Below are 8,200 nucleotides of genomic sequence, written 5' to 3'. Positions count from 1 at the left end.
TGATTCACAACCTAATGATCTTTGAGTATAGCCCGGCTAGTTCAACAAACTTCTGTTGTGGTGAGACGGCCACTGAAAAATTAATAACTCATCACGTTTTCGCATTACAAAATGAAAACTCGGGGAAAACTGTGAATGGGTTTAAGTGGATTGTTACTCTATTGATAAGAAACGATGATGAAAATATACTACTGATGAAACTGCTCTTTCTGAAAATGTGACGAACCGCCTATCTTTTATGGTGCATGCATCACCGTAAAAACACATTATCAACTAGGAAGCACTAGTCTCATAAAAAACATAAACTCTAAGTGTACTCTCGATTTACAGGTTGGTATAAGTAAATCTTAAAAGGAATCAACAAACAGCTTACTTTGTTATAATCAGCAACAGAAAGGCCTGGCAGAGAAGTTTTTACACAAAACTGATCTGAAGATTTGTCAAACCGCTCAAATGGCAACAACTGTATGCCAACGTTGCTCCAGAGGTTTTATCTAAATTCGCAGTTTTAAGTAAACAGTATAAAAATGTTGATTTATTTTCAGTCAATTATTAATGAGAAGAAGTAAGAAAGCCTGTTTAAAGAGGTTCTCTTTCACAGCAACTGATGAGACGGAGTCCAAAGAGAATGGCACTTTAATATTTCATTTTAAAAGTGTCAAACCAGTGTCATTAGATTTGAAGCCGGATGTTGTTAGAGAAAACGTTTTGGGGGAACAGAAATCAACTCTAACACTCTTGGTTGACTCTTCTTTATTCCTTGACTGTGCTTCTGTTACAACAGCAATCGCTAACAACTAACAACTTACTCCCAAGTACTATTAAAGCATTTTTTATACCTACCTGTCAAGCTCCTGCCCATCCGATTTGTCATGAAGCATGTGCCGACATTAGCATATTCTTTCTTTGAGTACGATCTACAGTAAAACCTCTGTTATAGGTGGCCCAGTGGCCGCTTAATTAATAGGGTTTCGTCAGAAATTAGCAAAATCTTCAGTAGAAACGTCACCTTATTCTGAAACAAACACCTTTAGACCAAAGGACAAAAGTATTTAATTTGATATGATTTCATTTGTGCACGACCCCACAAGCTATCCAGTGTTAAACATAACGCCGTTGTTATGCAAAGTACCGGAAAATGTGTGCTAAAATGCTTGCTGCACCTGCAGCAAGATTATTTGTCCACCTTTAACCAATCATATATAACTGTTCTATGGCGTTATCGTTGTCGTAGCTGTCGTCTTTTCTTAAACTCCTAATTGTAAGTTAGAATACTGATCAAAGTCCAAGTTTCGATGGTTATATGGCCTTGAGTCGTTTCTGGTAAAGATGGTCTCAAGATTACTTAGGAACCGGTTAACCTTCTTTTATTTCGTGTATTGAATTAATTAAAATTGAGGGCCCCGAGGGGGTGTTTGTTCCTTTAAAGATTTGCTTGTGTTCCCTTGTTCCCGAAAGTACTTCCAAAATTGTTTTCAGCTTTTTGATCCCTGAAATGGCTTATGTTCCCTTGTTTCCTAAGATATTTGTCTTCGTTCCCCTGTTCCTTAGTTTATAAAATTTTAGCTACGTTCTCTTGTTCCCTCTGGGAGAACCTCAAAATTGCACTTCTTCAGAAGGTGCTACTTGAGGGAATTCTCCGCGCTTAAAATATGTTCACCGAAAGCTCGTTCTTTAATCGATTAAACTTCCTCTATTGAAGATGAGCTTGTGGATAAATTCAAACGTAGTTTTTAGGATGCGAGCTTTGTTGGTCAGTAATAAATACCACAAGACATCGCCACCGTGAGCGTTGTCAAATAGGGTGCAAAAAACTGTCCTTTAGCATTCGTAAAGAACAAACATGCCTTTAAGTTGTGCTTGATGATCTAAAATCTATGAGCTTAGTTTAGTGTTCCAGAAAACTAAAACAGAAATCTCATTTGCTTGATTCTTGAAATGATATTCATGGCGAAATACGACTACCCTAAATGTTCAGGCAGATCCCCTCTGACAAAATTCTATGTATGTTATTTCATAAATGTCCGTATAAATTTCACTCGTTTGCATTGCTTGATAATGGTTTCATGACCGGACTCCGAAAAGTTGTTAACGTTAAATTTCGTGCATAACCGTTAATTACTTGGTGCCGAAATTGAAAAACTCAGCCAATTGATTCACAACCTAATGATCTTTGGGTATAGCCCGGCTAGTTCAACAAACTTCTGTTGTGGTGAGACGGCCACTGAAAAATTAATAACCCATCACGTTTTCGCATTACAAAATGAAAACTCAGGGAAAACTGTGAATGGGTTTAAGTGGATTGTTACTTGATTGATTAGAAACGATGATGAAAATATACTACTGATGAAACTGCTTTTTCTGAAAATGTGACGAACCGCCTATCATTTATGGTGCATCACCGTAAAAACACATTATCAACCAGGAAGCACTAGTCTTATAAAAAACATAAACTCTAAGTGTACTCTCGATTTACAGGTTGGTATAAGTAAATCTTAAAAGGAATCAACAAACAGCTTAACTTTGTTATAATCAGCAACAGAAAGGTCTGGCAGAGAAGTTTTTACACAAAACTGATCTGAAGATTTGTCAAACCGCTCAAATGGCAACAACTGTATGGCAACGTTGCTCCAGATATTTTATCTATTCGCAGTTTTAAGTAAACAGTATAAAAATGTTGATTTATTTTCAGTCATTATTAATGAGAAGAAGTAAGAAAGCCTGTTCAAAGAGGTTAATTCTCTTTCACAGGAACTGATGAGACGGAGTCCAAAGAGAATGGCACTTTAATATTTCAGTTTTAAAAGTGTCAAACCAGTGTCATTAGATTTGAAGCCGGATGTTGTTAGAGAAAACGTTTTGGGGGAACAGAAATCAACTCTAACACTCTTGGTTGACTCTTCTTTATTCCTCGACTGTGCTTCTGTTACAACAGCAATCGCTAACAACTAACAAATTACTCCCAAGTACTATTAAAGCATTTTTTATACCTACCTGTCAAGCTCGTGCCCATCATTTGTCATGAAACATGTGCCGACATTAGCATATTCTTTCTTTAAGTACGATCTACAGTGAAACCTCTGTTGGGTGGCCCAGTGGCCGCTTAATAGAGTTTCGTCAAAAATTAGCATAATCCTCAGTAGAAACGTCACCTTATTCTGAAACAAACACCTTTACAGGCTTGTGACAACTTTTACACAAGAGAGCTCTAGTACCGAACAAAAATACAGTACTGTTTGAAAAAACAATTTCTCCTGAAAATGTTGAGATAAGGTTCTCCCAACTTAATATGAACAATCTAAACTATGGCGGAAACTGAGTTGATTTTTATAGACTTAACTGATTAGAGTGTATTGTGAAGTGCTAAGTATCTACCCCATATGAACCATGTGAGCGTTAGCCTTACTGATGGAAATGGGCCCACACAAGGACAGAGAAAACTCTGACCAGGGTGGGAATTGAACCCACGACCTTCGGGTTGAATTACCGCTGCTCTACCGACTGAGCTACAGGGTCAGACGGGAACAAGTTGTGGGAACTGACGATGTTAAAGTCACGGCAATGAACATGTACAAGTACAAGGAGGGATTACGTGAGTTCAATTCCCACCCTGGTCAGAGTTTTTCTCTGTACGTCCTTGTGTCGGCCCATTTGCATCAGTAGGGCTAACGCTCACATGGTTCAAATGGGGTAGATACTTAGCACTTCACATTACACTCTAACCAGGTAAGTCTGTTCAAATGTAAGTGCTACACGGCCAACGTTTGAAAAAACGTAATCCCTCCTTGAGTTGATTTTTAACCTAAAGAGGAGGTAATGTCTGTACCTAAAACGTTGCATTACGGGTTCGTGATTAATTTATAAATAATGTGCAAGGAAGTCTACTGCTGAAAAGCCAAACTAAGTGTAATAGAGGTGAAAACATTAGGAAAACTCTCATCGGGACGGGCAAAAGGTAGTCTCCTTCGCAGCCGCTCGGGCCGGAGTCACGCAACGCTTCCCTTTCCCACGCGTGTCTAGCCAAAAGGTGGCCGCGGGCGCTTTATAGAGTTGACCGCTTAATAGAAGTTTGATTTACAATATTATTCTGGCCGTTTAATAGAGGGTAGCCGCTTAATAAGTGGCTGCTTAATGGAGGTTCCATTGTAATTCACTTGGGTTTTACACTGATCTCATTGAGGTTTGTGCAGTACAATAAACCATCAGAAATCTTAGAACTATAAGGAGCACGTTACAACAGTTTAAAAGGCAACCTAACTCAGACTGGATCTTCAAAGACCTAAGAAAAGGTGTGACGGGCATCGAGCCCCACCCAATCCATAAATAATGGAGACCACGTTTCACTGGAGTGTTCTTGCAAGTAAAGATACGGTAATAAAAAACAGAACAATAATTAGGGCGCGTTCCTTTGGTACGATTCCGAAATAGGAATACACGGAATAGACGGCATTCATGTCCTTTTGGGTCCTACTCCGTTTCCGGAATATTCTGCTCCCGATTATGGATAGCAGAATGAACGGAATGACCGGAATATGGTTCATTTAGCGCTGGCCCGGGGCGCTTGTTGGCGGAGACTGCACAGGGTTAAGAACGTCGGTTGGTTTTTGAGGAGAGAGGAAAACCTGAGTAACCGGAGAAAAACCTCACGAAGCAGAATAGAAAACCCACATGTGACGCTGGGCGTCGCACCCGGGTCACCATGGGAGGTGGGGGGGGGGGGGGGGGCAAGAGTCATAATAAATGTACCATATGGGCTCCTGTGGGGGGCAAGTGCTCTTGCAAGTGCGCTAACTTGTCTGCCATCCCTGCCACGGGTTTTGGTTGAAAAAGTTTATCCCAATAGGAAATAATAATAATAATAATAATAATAATAACAATAATAATAATGCAACTTTGTTTACCCTCGGATTTCAGAGCAGCTAGTAGCTAATATCTCTGAGCATTGAATAGACACAATTGTTAAGAATCCCAACTGGCGGGAGGCAATCAGTTGGCTATTTTACAACTGCGCCAGGAAATTGAACCAAGTACTACCGGAAACAAATTCAGTGAGTGGTCAGAACGCGGTTTTCAACCCAGGATCTCTGGATCGCAAGGCACGGGCCCTAACCACTCGGCCACTCGGTCACACTGCCTCCTCTTATGACAGACAAAAGCATTTAGCCCACTTGTTCAAATTGAAAAGTCCATTAACACTAATCCGCGATTGCGTACCAAACGAGGTATGAATTTTTCTCCGTCAAAAAACCCTTAACTATGTAATTTTAGGCTAAAGAAAAACAAAAGTATAAGTCAATCTTTGAAACCGTAATAATCTACGATTAGCTTAATCGGGCTTTTAATTAAGCAACTGTGTTACGGAGGTCGTCGGTTCGAATCCTCCCCAGGAAAGTCCCGAAAACTTTCGGGCCCGAAAAGCGGGCCTATGTTGCTACCACGGATATCACTCGCACAAGACCGATGATCATGTGATAGCTATCGTTTTAGTGTCACAACAGTAGCCTAAAAAAACTATACACACTTGTCATGAATGAACTTGTTTTAATCAATTCAAAAGAGACTAAAATTGGACGATATGAAGCATTGTGTCTGTGCTTTGTCAGTCTCCCTATCATGGAACCAAGCAAATAATTTTCCAGTTGTAATCTTCATTTTTTCCTTGGAAGCGAATTCGATACTCCTTGAAAATGTTATATCACAGGCGCCCCAAGCTCAGTGTGAGGTAAAGCCAACAAAAATATAAGGATTTGCATGGGAATCCCGATAAAAGACCTGAGAAGATAATTTTACGAAAAAACTCTCAATAAAAAGCCTAACCTTATTGCCATTGTGGATCGCTTCCTTCCTGTGTGGTTTTTTTCCAGATTCGACGCGAATTGAGTCGTCAACGGTTATAATAAAATACCAAGGCTGAACACTCTGAATTCTCAGGAGCCCACCAAATGGCAGACAACCCTGAGGATGCGAGAGCGCGTGACGTCACGTTATTTTGAGACAGTTGTAACGGCCGATTCAACTGATCGAGGAAAATGTTCCATAAAAACTTCAAATCGCGATGTTTCTTTTCGAAAATTCATTTTATGGACAGCCACATAAACAAAGTTCACCCACCCACTATTATCTGCGTTGTCCTGAGTGATTTGATGGGTATTTGGGACACTTCGATTTCCTCTTCAGATCCCACGCGTCGTCACATACAATCACCTCTATCAGTGTTGTGACAGATTTACAAACTCTAGATTGTGTTTAAAATAGGCTTTTACATGGGTATATAGCGGTATACCAGGATGCGCGAGGGAACTTATGCAGGGGTATTTCTTCATAATACTGGATACGCTATATTAAGAGACACATGAACTACATAGTCTGCTTAGACAGTGTCCCAATGGTCCGCGGGCTCAACAAATGTCACACGATTCGAAAGTGTTATTGTGTTATTGCTCTCAGACAACATGTGACCCAAATTAAGAATTTGCCGTTAAAACTGAGAAGTTCAATCTGCGTTTCGATTCATACCTGATCGTTGTCTTTTTTTGTGTGACCATCTTCGGTTATCTATTTGAATTTCATTTCATTTAATCAGATTTTACAATACATTTCATTCATGAAAGAGTCTAATGATTTTGAGTTCCCTTGAAAAAAGGATTCAATGTTTGCTGAGGCCGCTGACCAGGAGCCTCACTCTGCACTCTATCCCTGGGCCAAACTTTGCGTGTATCTGTCTAATTTTAGAACTAACCCTTCTGTAGGAGACTCACATTTACATCATTTTACAGCAATTTGCATACAATGTTTCTGCTATTTTTGTCTTCGTTTAATAATAACTTCATTCTGATTGGCCATTCTAAACAGTGCGCGCAGATCCCAAGGACTCGTGTGGTCCAGAAAAAGAAAGATACGCGCAAAAGGTGACTAGTAGGGGAGGTTATGGGAGAGGAAAGCTCCTACTCATGGGCTTAACAAGCCACGATGAACACTCTAATAGATTATAAAACTATAATAATTAATTACATTATTATTTAAATAAAAGCTGGATAGCCAGTCAGTTTTTTGAAGTGGGTATACACCATCGCGAAAACATTTTTAACGTGCAAATTTATATAGATAAAACCGATAATTTTAAGTGCCCCTGTGATCAAAAATTCACCTCCTCAGTTTTTTTCTCCAGATTTTGAAAGTTTGTTTGCTTAACACCTGCCTGGCTAAATTTTGCACTTTGACTTTTATCCAAAGGCCGTTTACATTGAGGGTAAGTTTTAGATTTCATGGTCCGCCATTACGCACATTCAAAAGTGACCGATTGGACCTCAGAGGGTTGGATCCAGGGAAAAGTGACGTCAAAGGTTCACTAGCTTAAAATTTCAGCGTGTGAATGCAGCTTAATTATATATGCAAAACGCGATTTTAAAAGTCTGAAAGCCCAAAACTACCGTGTTGTATATTAATTCTGCGGGATACACACGCATTCCATCAAGTTAAACTAGTAAGCCTTTGACGTCATTTCCTCGATCCAGCTCTGTCAAGATCTTAAAGTTCGTAATGGCGGGCCATTAAATTGGAAAATTCCAGTTAAAATAAACAGGAGTCTTCTTGAAATGAAAGCTAAAAACTTTGTTCGCTTATAGGGTTTAGTTGACATAGTTTCGAAATCCAAAGAAAAATAAGAACTGATTTTTTGATCACAGGGTCACTTTAAATATATTGAAGAGATGATACTGTTTTTTTCCGATGGTGACTTGGGGATACTCGGAAAAATGCGAGTGCTCCGAGTATCCTCGGGTCATCATCGGAAAACTATAATCTCTTCATTTCATCCACCGGGGTTAATAATCATACACAAGTTCCATCTCAGCCATTTGAAAAATGTTATGAAAGAATGATAATAAATATAATCACTTTATTTAAGTCTCAAGGTTATTTAGCCGAGTGCTCTACTAATTTGGGAGACTACAAATAAACTGAAATCAAATGAAATCAAAGGTTGGTTTTCAAGGAGAGGGGAAAACCGGAGTCAGACCCGGAGAAAAACCTCTCCGAACAAGAACCATCAAACTCAATCCACATATGACGTCGAATTCGGTGAAAGGCAAATGCTCTCACCACTGCGCCAGCGCTGCTTCCCCTTTTAACGTAGAATTTACTTCTATAATATAACGTACGATTTACTACTATAAAACTTGACTAAATTCTTACGAAAGAC

The 8,200-nt window shown here is 39.5% G+C and overlaps 1 protein-coding gene across 1 annotated transcript in view; it reads right to left on the bottom strand.

Moving 5' to 3' along the window:
* The window catches only part of LOC138027894 (lactadherin-like), a 7,038-nt gene extending 6,553 nt beyond the window's left edge, over positions 1–485 (bottom strand). The window contains exon 1 of the mRNA XM_068875514.1: positions 374–485. The gene's annotated coding sequence lies outside the window, so the exon portion shown is untranslated. The remainder of the gene's footprint in view (positions 1–373) is intronic.
* Between the last annotated feature and the right edge of the window lie 7,715 nt (positions 486–8,200).

Source organism: Montipora capricornis, chromosome 12, assembly GCF_036669925.1.
Source record: "Montipora capricornis isolate CH-2021 chromosome 12, ASM3666992v2, whole genome shotgun sequence".
NCBI classification, from domain to species: domain Eukaryota; kingdom Metazoa; phylum Cnidaria; class Anthozoa; order Scleractinia; family Acroporidae; genus Montipora; species Montipora capricornis.
This window is presented reverse-complemented; position numbering and strand designations above follow the sequence as displayed.